This window comes from Centruroides sculpturatus, unplaced genomic scaffold (assembly GCF_000671375.1).
Source record: "Centruroides sculpturatus isolate CEXI.00-Female unplaced genomic scaffold, Cexi_2.0 scaffold460, whole genome shotgun sequence".
In the NCBI taxonomy this organism is placed as follows: Eukaryota; Metazoa; Arthropoda; class Arachnida; order Scorpiones; family Buthidae; genus Centruroides; species Centruroides sculpturatus.
The window spans coordinates 549647-562869 of NW_019384807.1; the positions used below are offsets into that span (position 1 = coordinate 549647).

At 31.2% G+C, this 13223-nt stretch overlaps 1 protein-coding gene across 1 annotated transcript in view; it reads right to left on the reverse strand.

The window, feature by feature from the left end:
* LOC111629694 overlaps positions 1–13223 on the reverse strand; it is a 46533-nt gene that overhangs the window by 19458 nt on the left and 13852 nt on the right. The gene's annotated exons all lie outside the window — the stretch shown is intronic.

The following is a 13223-nucleotide window of genomic DNA, read 5'->3' on the forward strand; positions in this document are numbered from 1 at the left end:
CGACCGTTCTAGTCGGCAAATTTCAAATGTCCGTTAGTGATGTGGCACTACAATATTTGGTAATGTCTTGGCTACTTTAATATTATTTTTGTTAAACTTTTGCATGTTTAGCTGGCAACAATGGCCAGTATTTAAACCAGACTTAATTTTCTAATTATGAATGATTGTTTGTTTCGTGAGCAATAAAATAATTTAAAAATAATTTTTAATGATACAATAGCGACTATTATTTAAAAAAAATTTGTTAGGCTAAACATCAATGAAAATTCAATGCGAAGTTGGTTAATAGCAATATACTAATAAACTAATTACATGGGACATACTAATATCCTAATATACTATACTAATAATGTATTTTTTTTCTTCTTTTTGGTTATCCGATTTTTTCAGTTATCCAACCAACCTGAGTCCCCAATTGAGTCGGATAATCAATGCTCTACTGTATTGTAAAAATGATTAATCCGTTCCCAGTAAAAAAAAAATGGCTGGCTTTAAACACCTCGCTTTCCTGGCTAGTTCCTGCTTGATTTTTCATGAGATCAGCATGTATCTTTTTAGCTTTCTTGCAAATAATTGCTTCTGATACGCTGTTACCAGCACACTGTTTTTCAGTTATCCAAAGCAAAAGCAATTTCTCAACATGATCTAATGTCTTCCATCTCTGTTTAGAAATTGATTTAACCCCTTTCGCAACATTAGCAGATTTAATAATGTCTTTATTTTTCATGATTGTCAATATCATTATTCTCAGAATAAGATATGCAACAGTTAAATCTCAAACACACATGCCACCTTCATATTTCTCAACATTCTCTTTTTTCAGTTCCATTGTGATTCTAGTCATCTTTTTTAGTTTTCTGTTGCTTTTCATTTGCCTTTTTGCAATTCATGATTAATATAAATAATAACATTTTACTTACAAATTAAAATCAGAAGAAATTTAACAAAGTTATAAACCATTGCACCGCAAACATCTAGTCTGATCAAGAACACTGATAGTGCTACTTGTTCATACATGGTACATATAATTGAATTAAGTCGTATACCGAGCAAAATTTGTTTCGTCCAAACAGAACACATTCCAAATTGGACATGTTCTAAAGCAGACATATACAAAGGTAACACTGTATTTTGATTTTTTTCTTCATGCATTGCAATGATGAAAAACGCATAGTCCTGAGAGGATACTTGCTTCATTCCATTTAACCACAGAGTCCTCTGCTTGTGCCATACAGGATAATACTGTGTTGCAGTGCCCTTTGTTAATGTCGTATTTGTGCTCCTTAAGTCTGGTAGCCAAATTCCTTCTTGTGACCCCAATATAGTCCTTCTTAATTCCTAATTCCTGATTTTCAAATGGAATTTTATATACACCTGCTTTTTCTTCTTTTATAATCATGTCTTTATCATTTCTTAAAATACTGTACAAATTAGACACTCTTTTGAAAATCATTTTTGAGTGTTTTCTGTCCAATACTTGTTTCATGATGATTTTGATGTTTTGATTATATGTGAACTTGGAGATTTTAAACTGATTTGCTTGGGTTCTTATTACATTGCCTCCTTGATATCTTTTAATTAGCCCTTCTATTGTACTCTTTTTATATCCCAAGTTTGAAGCTGTTTCTTTAATTCTATTAAGTTCTTTGATCCTGTCCAGCANTGTTTATATTAATTATAAGTTTAAAATCTTATTATTTTGTTGTTAAAAAATTTTATGCCAGTCTACAAAATTTTTCATGGGCCAGCAAGAAATTTCTGCAGACTGGTACTTGTCCACAGACCAAAGGTTAAAGAACACTGCTTTATAGTACTTTAGTATTTCCAATGTGAGGGCATTTCATAGTCTCAAGACTGGAAAGTATCCCCAACTTGAGGAAGAACTGTCATGGTATGTTGAAGAAACATGCAACAATGGCATGATTGCAACATGTGATATGTTGTAATCATGGGCTTGCAATATTGCTCAGACACAAAATAATTCTTCCCTTGAGTTTAATGCTGGTTGAGAATGAGTCAACAGATTTATGAAGATGAAAAATCTTTCTCTATATAGAAGAACTACATTGAGCCAAAGGTTGCCTTGACATTTTACAGACCATATAGTTCTTCCCATTTCTATATAATAAATCTGTGAAAAGAGAGAACCATATTTGCTCTCCAAAATTGGAATGCAGACCAGACACCTGTTTTTTTCAATATGCCAACAAACATTATTGTGGAAAAAGAAGGTTCTCGATCAGTCATCATCAAAACAACTGGCTGCAAGAAGCAAAAATGCACAGTAATGTTAGCTGTGACTGCCGACAGATGAAAATTGCCACCATATGTGATTTTCAAAAGAAAGTCCTTGCCTAAAGGTCTTAAGGGTCCGTCTGTTATTCAAGTCCTAGTGCAAGAAAAGGGATGGATGGATAAAGATTTAATGAAAGATTGGGTGCAGAGTGTGGGGCAGAGGAAATCTGGTGCCTACTTCACAAAAAGTCACTCCTTATACTGGATAGTTTCCAAGACCATCTAAATGAAGAAATGAAAAAAGTACTACAAGATGGACATACAGATATGACTGTTATTCCTGGTGGCTTAACTTTGGTGTTATAACCACTTGACTTATCAATTAATAAACCTTTCAAGGAGAAAATTTGAAGGTTTTATACAGAGTGAATGGCTAGAGGCAATCACAACTTGATGCCTAGCAGTAAAAATTCAACAGCCAAGTTTGGAAAGGATGTGTGAGTGGATCATGGAGGCTTGGAAATTAATTTCATCAACAATAATTGAGAGGAGTTTTAACATTTCTTGTAAGAATAAATACTGATATAGTCTACCTTCAAAAATAATTTATGTATTTTTTGCATCTCAATTTTCAATTAGTAAAATATGGCAAAAAAGTGCAAAAAATGTGTGGAAATATGGTATCTTTTTCAGAACTACAGGATAATCATAATTAACCCCTTTTTGCCTACTTTTTTTTTAAATCTTCAATTAAACATAAAAAATACTTAAAACTGAAAAACGAAAGAAATGTGTTAATTTTGAAGAAAAAGCTTCAAAGTTTAACTTCCTTTGTCTCGCCTTTCCGCGAAATTTGACACTGATGAGTCATTGTTTACACAGCTGGATGACCTTGAGAACATCTAGTGTGGGATTTCCCGGGAAATTCTCATAGATGTCTCGGGAGGACAAGGGTTTAAAGTAGGATGAATACTAGCTGGCCGTATATTTTTAAATATTTTTAAAAAATTAAAATTTTAATTGCAATTTCCGACCCCCCGATTTAATTAAACTTATATATAATAAAATCTTTTAATTAAAAAAATTAAAAAACTATTGGAGGTTGTTTTTGACATCAGAAAGTAGCTTTAACTTTACCGAAGTCAAATCCGTGCACTACAACTTTAGAATGATTAATTAAATTTGATTAAAAAAATCGCATTAAAAAACAATTAATTGTTAATTGCGTCATTAAAGGTTGATTAAAATCGCAATAAAATTTTTTCGTGCGGGTAAAAATTTTTGAAAAAATTTGGAGACTTAAAAACATTCCAAAAATAAAAAAAAAAATTTCCAGGAGGGCCTAAAAGACCGATTTTTCGTAACGCTATGGGACATGCTCGAGTCAGACTCGAGCATGGTGCAGAAGGGGTAATTAATAAATAAGTATTCAGAACTCTCTGTAGAAAGAACTATTGGGCAGATCTCAACCAAATTTGGAATACCTATTGTCCAGAATATGCAAGTTTGATTTTCAAAAAACATATTTTATTTCAAAATTCAGCCACTGGTGCAAATTTGGCACTACTGTCCTCTTGATATGCATATTATGTAGATTTTCTAAAGAATTTTAAGAGTAGAGAAAAATGTGTATTTTTTATTTCATTTACAGATAGGATTACAGATATGAAACGTGGAATTGATAATTACATCAAAAATATGACATTATGCACCTTCCATCTCCATGCTCTAATAACTGCATTTGTTGCACATCATAAACAACAACAATATCCAAATGATCTGCATGGCGTTGTCACACATCTTGTGAAATTCTGATTTTTGACAGCTAGGTTGGAAACTTTGTCTTGATAAACTAGACTCTTTAGATTGACTGATAACCAAAGCCACAGATATGCTGATCAATCAGCCATGGCATTGAAAATGATCAGCTAATCATTCTCTCCTACAAAAAATGCTATTATAATAAGGCTTGTACATTAGAGCTCCTATTTGGGTACACCATCTTTCATAAAGATTGTAATGTTCAGACAATTTCTCTGTTGCAGTGCTGGACTGACAAAGTTTTAGAAAAGACTAAAATGTCTTCATTTTTGTCATATCAAATCACCAGAAACAACAGTCTTCCATTGTAGAGATGACCTTTTCTTAGAAGCTATGCCTCTGCAAAAAAATGTAAAACAGTCTAAAAAGTTCATAGGTGACAAGCCAACAACTAATTAAAAAATACATATTTTCTTTTTTAAAAAAATGAAAGACATTTTAGTCTTTTCTACGGAATTTTTTAATGTGTAAATTTGTCATTCATTGTCTTAAAAAAAAATTTTGGAACATATCTCTACATCTAGCAACAGTTCCACAGAATTTTCCAGGGTCATGTACTAACTACTGTCATAAGAATTTTCTATTCCATGCTCCACTACTGTAATGACAATGTCTTCTGTTTTCAGATGTCCAGTCAGTTTGTGACCCTATCCCGATTTCATATCAAAAGTTCTGGTCTGTTTAAAACACAATCGTTTTTCTAAAATTTCCAATAGTCAGAGGATTTGAATAGGCAAAAATGACTGTTTGCTTGTCAAAGAATTGTGAAGAACGTTTTGCAACTCTTTTTATACACAAAATTCATTAGAAAATTCATGTAATATATATGGGACAATAGTGCCAAATGGGGCTGTGGAGTCGGAGTCGGGAGGAATTTCTGGCCAGAGGAGTCGGAGTCAGGAAAAATGTGTCAACTCTTACTCTGGCATTTTAAATTTAATTTAAGTTTTTTTATTTAAATGAAAGAAAGTTTATTTTATATTTATTAATTTTTTAAAATGTTTTTGTATTTTGTTATAATTCATTTATTTTAAATACAAAATGCAACAATTTAATTTATTAAATATGTATCAATAGTTTTCTTTGTAGTATTTGCATTTAGTAGTTAAATTATTTTGACCCAATTGAATGTGAATATTTTTGATTCATTCCTTTATTATCCCTGCTCTAAATAATTACTCTATTTTTCTGAATGAGCCAGACTAATTGATCAGAGTATATATTTTTCTTTTCTGAACAAGGGGCTGAAGTAGCTAGATCACACACCTTTTAGTTGGACTAACTTTTCTGGAAGGGTGAAATTGAAGTGCAAATGCTATAGAATAAAGATATGTAGATGTAGAATTTTATTGCTTCCCCTTTTTCCACTTATTAAATATTTGTTAAAAATTAATTTTTTTATACAAATAAATATTCATGTAAATTAAATATTAAAAATACTAACTATAAAAGTATTTTGGTAAATACCCAGGGTTCCTTTCAGAGTTCAGAGTAGGGTAACCCCCTACAAGTGCCTCTGCCCCCCATAAAATGACTTGGATTTACCATATTTACTCAGGTATAAGACGATCTCGCGTTTAGGACAAGGTGTAACTTTAGAGATCAAAATAAAGAAAATTAGATTTATTAATACAATTCTAATTTTATTTTGTTTAATCACAAAATATTATCAACTGCACATATTAAGGCAAACATGGTTGTTTGCCTTAATATTAATACATGATAAATGAAAAACAAAACCAAAACATTTTAGTGTGCGTGACCAGAAAAAGTTTATTTTTAATGATTCAGAATGTGCTAATATTCATTAAAAATAACAATTTAACTAATATAAAATAACTACATTTATAATCCTTGCTAAGTGACCTGTATTTCACTAATGTTTTTATAAATAACGAGAAACTATTTTCTGCGAACAAATGAGATGCAATGCAGTTTTTAACTGATGGATGTAGGATTAAACCAATAAACAAAAGGGTGTGTCTTAATTTGTTTACAGTAGATGCTAACTTATGATATATAGACTATAGACCTATAATGACAGCATGAAGTATACACAGTTCACAGAAATTATTGCAGAAATGCAAAAAATTCTTTGTTTGCACATATAGGACGACCTAGGTTTTTGAAGAAGTGAAAAATGAATAAAAACCTCATCTTATATGTGAGTAAATATGAAAATTTTGCCAGAGTCAGAGTTGGAGTTGAGTGTTTTTTTACCAACTCCTCAGCCCTGGTGCCAAATTTCACCATAATGTTTGAATTTTATAATAAATTTTTTCTGAAAAATCAAAACCACATTCTCAAAAACAGAAGGTATACCAAATGTGGTTAAGATTTCCCTAAAAGTTCTTTCTACTAAAAGCTCTAAACATCTATTCTTTAATTATAATACCTTGCACTTGTGCAGACTATGTTGTAATGATAACATGACAATGTCTTGTTTTAAAATAATTTTTGCTATACCTCAATTACAAAAGATTTCTCTAAATGGTAATAAATTTCACTATTTATGATATAGTTTTACAATTATCATCAAAAATAATCAAAAAATAAAACAATTTTGTTATTTAGTTTAAATCAGTGATTGATATAATAAAACATTACTTAGTTATGGATTATGAATATCATAAAATTTCTCATCATGAATAATGGATAACTATTAAAAACAAAATATTAAAGACAATCTAGAATTAGTTTTAAGTATTCCAGCAATATGAAAAATTAAATAATTACCTTTTAAATATTATTTGTTTATAAAAATATATTTTAATTCCTGTACCATAAAAAAAATTAGAAAACTTCAACTTACTGTACAAAAATTAAAATTAAAACAAAACTCAGCATAAACATAAATGCAATTGCTTTCACTGAATACTGGATAATGTTCATACAGCCTATAAAAATTAAAAATAAAAAACAATAAAATATTAAAATATAAATAAACATAAATATAATAAATAAAGTATATTTAATAAATTTAAATTTGCAAAATTACTTTATATGACAAACAATTTAATTTTATCTTGCTATCATTGAATAATTCAATCAGTGTTACAAGCAAATATATGACTTGGTACTTGCACAATCCAATGAAGGCTAATATATTTTAAGATTCATTTTAAAACTATTTCATCTACAGTTACCTGATTTATTCTCAAACATGGATTAAACTTTAAATATGTAATTTCCTATGAAATGGTTATATACTAAAAGTTTCTATGAAACTGTATATTATTATTTCTATTAAGATTTGAATAACTCTGTTTCCGTGGAACTAATCTCTTCAATTATTATTACACAAATTTTAACGCAAGATTCAGTGAAATAGGAAAATTTAATCATTAGAACACAAATTTATATTGCATTATCCTATTAGAATGCAACATTATTCTGTTTTTGCTTTCCAAATAAGATAATGTAGTCTTATATAATGAAGCATCTGTCACCAAAAAAAGGTTCATGATCTTTTGCTTGTCAAATGCATAAGTCATAGAGACATAGACATTTTATCTAATGCTAGCAAATTTTATATAAATAATATTGGTAACTTTACAAGTGGTTAATTACAGTTTCAAAATATATACTGTATACTATATATTTATAAATAAATAAATGATTAAAACATAATTATATTATCATTTTAACTAGATAATAAAAAAACAAAAATATTCTCAAAATCATTTTATTTAGAAAAAAATATTCAGAATTTGTTTAGTCATTTATTTTTGATTTTTATTTTATTAATTTTGTTAATTTGGTTTTAAATACCTTATTCAAAATATTGAATTTAAGCCTTGTCATAAATATATGACATATTAAACTTTCAGTTTAATTAATTAATTTGCCATTAAATTAAAATTGAATAACTATGACATTTGCATCAATGCTCTGGAACTAAATAATACTACAATTCTTATATTGCATTAAATTAATTATTTTAATATTAAAATTTAAACAATAACCTGATGTATGAAATTTAATAAGCAAATTCTTGTCTTCTTGAAGTTCTTAAGACTATGCAACCAATTAAAGTACCATAATAAACTGTCTTAAAATGTTTATAGGCTTACACACAATCAAAAATTTATAAATATTGCAAATATTATCACATGCACTTTTGATAATTCACTCATTATTATGTTCAGAAGTTTGAAACAAAATGGATGCAAGTACCATAAATGTAGTATGTCTCAAAAGTTGCTGTACACTGCAGTTATTTCAGCAGATGTTCATTCTATAGTAAATGTCCCTGCAGGCCTGAGGACACATCTGGACATGCTTTATCATATTGTTAAAAAGCATTGAAGAGTAGTGTTTGACAAAGACAATTTATTAACACAAGACAAACAGATAATCTTCATAAATTCCAGCAAATGATTTGATTAAACTGACAAATATTTTCAGCCTCCTTAATAGGCCAGCTTCAGGTCATATACCATAAACTACAGAATTTGGCATTTGATTAATACAGTGATTTTCAACCAATGTGCCATGAGAGGATTGTAGGGGTGCAACAAAAATTTTTGAAGATTGTTAAATAATTTTCAAAAGAAGTCCAAAAAACAATAAGAGTACCTGTCAAAATTAAAACCTCATTAAATTGATTATATGAGTGCTTCATTGTTATGATAAATAAACATATACATATTGTGGTAAAAAGTATATATTCATAAGCAAAATTATATGTGCATAACACTGGGTTATTTCATTTAAAATTAAATTTTATTTAAATCAAAAATATATGTATTATATAATTGTTCATATCCAGTTCAAATTATTTTAACTTAGAAATATCAGAACATTGGGCAGGTTTCTAAAGGCAATTATCATGCCATTTTTAAACACAAATTAAGACTTAATGTTAATTGCTTTTCTTAGATTAGATATCTCATTAAATGTTCAATTATAATAAACCGAAAAATAAATAAGACTTTTTAAGAATTTCAATTATTATCTATTTATTAAAAATTATAGTAAACTGCTTTGTGTTAATAAATAAATTATGAAAAATACAATCTTTCTTTTTACTATTTTTTTTAAATCATTATAATTTAAATGTGCTGCAGAAATTTAACTATAGGTTCAAGTGTGCCATGAGATAAAAATGGTTGAAAATACACTGGATTAATAGAATTCATATGCATTCTCTAGTTTTACATTAAAAATTCCAAATTTAAGTTTGTTTGCAGACCATCATCTATTATATCTTCCAGTTTGTGAAAAGTTTTTAAGATAGTTTATAATATATGAAAAAAAAAGACATTACTGCCCAGTATTTTTGAAACATCCTGTATTTGAACAATACAAAGAGTTATCGATAACTCTTTTATCATTCAAATATTCTAACATTGTTTATTTTCCTGTCCTCTTTCTGTCTTTCCACAGATCCTTCTAATAATTATTACTATTCCATCTTATAAATAAATCTTATAAATCTAAAGAGATTTCGATATAATATAACATATAGGTCCTCCAGGTTGGGGGTTATGCGTGGGGCTAACAGCCCCACCATATAAAAAAATAGAATGGTTATGAAACAGTCACAAGAAAACAACCGGGCAGCCTTTAAAGGGAATCGACAATGGAACTGGAAAAACAGACTGAACATAGGAACTTGGAATGTGAAAGCCTTTATGGAGCAGAAACACTTAAGGAGGTAATAGGAGAACTACAGAGATATAAGATGGATATCACAGCCATCCAAGAAACATGGTGGGTGGGGGATGACATAATCACATCAGAAAACATGATGATCCTATATGGAGGAAGTACTAGACATGAACTAGGTACTGGTTTCATCATAGCTAAGCATAAATGGGACTCGATCTTTACATTTGAATGCATTTCTGCGAGGACTTCCAAGCTCAGAATGAGAAGCCGATGGTTCAATATCACACTGGTCAATGCCCACACTCCCACAGAAGTCAGCAATGGAAGAAACAAAGATGAATTCTTTGAGGAGCTGGAGAATACAATGGCAGTTCCAATGCATGACATAGAGATGCTTCTTGGGAACCTTAATGGTAAAATAGGCAAAGAGCAGTGCTTCCAACCTACCATAGGAAAGGAGAGCCTGCATGAGACAACCAATGATAATGGAGAGTGACTTATCAACTTAGCCAGTGCTAGAGATCTGATAATCCATAGAACTAATTTCCCTAGAAAAAATATTCACAAACATGGATATCCCTAGATGACAAAACTAAAAACCAAATAGATCATATACTCATTAACCAGAGTTATCGTAATAGCATAAAAAACATACGTCATCTCAGAGGAGCAGAAGCAGGAACAGATCACTTCTTGCTGAGAGCCAGCATGAAAGTGAAACTCTAGTTAACAACAAAGGACAAGCAAAACCATCATTTTTCATACGATGTACATAAACTCAAAGCTAATGACACCAGGTGACAATACCAGGAAAAAATAGGAATGGCTCTAGAATTGAATACGATGAATGAGATGAAAATGGACCAAGCCTGAAAAGCAATGCGCACATCCATATTTCTAAAAATAGCCATAAAAACCTTACCTAGAGAATACAGACCAAGGAAACCATGGTTTAACAGCATATGCGAAGAAGTGGTAAATCAAAAAAGGAAAGTAAGAATGAATTGGCTGGACAACCTAGAAGATCTACACATCAAAAACCAATATGATGAGGCATAAAAACATTCTAAGAAGACTATTATACAGCAGAAAAGGAAATTTCTCATAGATTTGATTGAAGAAGCAGAGAATAATCATAAAAAGTGGAAGGTGAAAGATTTCTTCAGAGACAATAAGACTCTATACAACACATATCGACCAAAACTCCTGGTCATCAAGGATGCATGTGAGAGGCTTTAGCCAATGAACTGGAAGTTTCCAAAAGATGGAAAGAGGTTCTTTAACTTCTATGTAGGTTCTTTAACTTCTGGTTGAACAGTGTATTTTGGGAGGAATGTGGCTGGGGTCATGGGGTCTGGACAGTTCAGAATATCCCCAAAATATTCTGAACTGCCCAGACCCCATGATTCCAGCCACATTCCTCCCAAAATACACTGTTCAACCAGAAGTTAAAGAACCTACTCAGAGTGAAGTTCAGGTCATCATACAGAGTCTACATAATCACAAAGCTGCAGGGACTGACAATATCAAATCCAAGCTCATCAAATATGATGGACAGTAGCTTGCAAAGACAATCCATAATCTGATTCTGCAGATCTGGAGACAGGAAAGAATGCCAATGGAATGGAAGGAAGCAGACATAATCCCCATCCATAAGAAAGGAAATAAAATGGAGTGTAAAAATTATAGGGGGGCCTCCCTACTCCGGGTGACATACAAGATCCCGTCATCTCTAGTTATGAGGAGATTGACTCCATACGTGGAGGGAATTGTGGGTGAATATCAAACTGGTTTCCAAGAAATAAAGCCACAACCAATCAAATCTTCACATTAAGACAGGTTCTTGAGAAAAACTGGGAATACAATGTCGACACACACCTGTTCATTGATTTTCAAAAAGACATATGATGGCATTCACAGTCAATCAGTGTGGAAGGCCATGAAGGAGTTTGAGATACCAGACAAACTCTTCAGAATTGCAGAAATTTGCATGAATGAGGTGTGGTATACAGTAAAAACCAGGGCCATAAGATCGAACAGAACTGAAACAGGAAGATGCCACCTCCTCTTCTATTTAACATTGCTCTAGAAAAAGTTGTCAGAATGACCCAGGAGATAGACAATAAAAGGAAATATGACTCAAGAGACAAACTGTCACTACTAGCATATGCGGATGACATTGTCATAATTGGAGCATTTCAAGGGGAGATGACAAGATTAACACCAAAATTAGCAACAGCTGCCAAGAGTATGGATCTGATCATCAATGAAGAGAAGACTAAATACATGGTTATTTCTAAAAAGAAAGATTCCCACAAAGAACATCTAACCATAGACAATATGACATTCAGCACTACAGAATCCTTCAAGTACTTAGTGACTGACATAAACAGAAACAATGACATCAAGAAGGAGATAGGGACATGCTTACTACAGGAAAACAAAATCTACTTTGGGCTCACAAACATACTAAAAAGTAGACTCCTTAGTAAAAGGATGAAGCTAACTGTATATGAGTCACTATTAGACCTGCAATTCTATATGGATGTGAAACATGGCCAATGACAAAGCAGGAGGAACTACAACTATAGAAATTCAAAAACAAAATACTAAGGAAAATCTTCAGACCTGTGGAAGACTATGATGAAAATGGTATTATGGTCAATGGAGAACCAATATGGAGAAAAAGAACAAACCAGGAACTGAAGACAACCTACGGCAAGCCCATGATTACACAGGTGATTAAAGCCAGAAGATTAGAGTGGCTAGGCCATGTCGTAAGGCTTCCTATAATGGCAACAGCTTCACTATGAGGTGAAAGGGAAAAGGCCAAGAGGCTGTCCCAGAAAAAGGTGGATAGATGGGGTCACTGATCTTCAAGACCTCAGAATCGAAGATTGGCAGAGGCAGGCTATAGACTGAATGAGATGGAGAAAGATTGTGACTGCGGCCAAGAACCTCCAAGGCCCATAATGCCAGACAAAGAAGAAGAAAAAATTCCATCTTTCAAACTCTCAATTCTTGAAAAATCTTGCTTAGTATAGGGATAAATGCAGCATTTATAGCAATAGTTTTTACAACCTGTTAAATAGCAGAGCATTGATGATGATGATGATGATGATAAAACAAATATTTTTCTTTTTTTAATTTCACATTTTCAGTTAAAAATATTACTAAAAATAAGATGTTTTAAGTTTATTGACTATAATATATTTTCTCAAAAAAAATTATATAAGTTTCACAACACTTTTCTTTCTTTTTTCTAGCAATTTCTTTGACGTAGCTAACATTAGTTACATTAAAGAAATTGCTAGAAAAAAAAAAAAAAGGTGTTGTGAAACTTAGTACCCCTAAACCACTAAGCACATACCCCTGGTTGGGAATCGCACTAAATGCTATTCAATTCTGCATTACTACGAACTGCATTGTGATATAGGAAATTCAGTAAAAATTATTAGATAAGAATTAGTTAAAGCAACATTTGTCTTGTCAAACATCTTTGTGAGATAAGCAGGGGGTCAGGGGTTATTCCCTTCTGACCACTTAATCTGCAC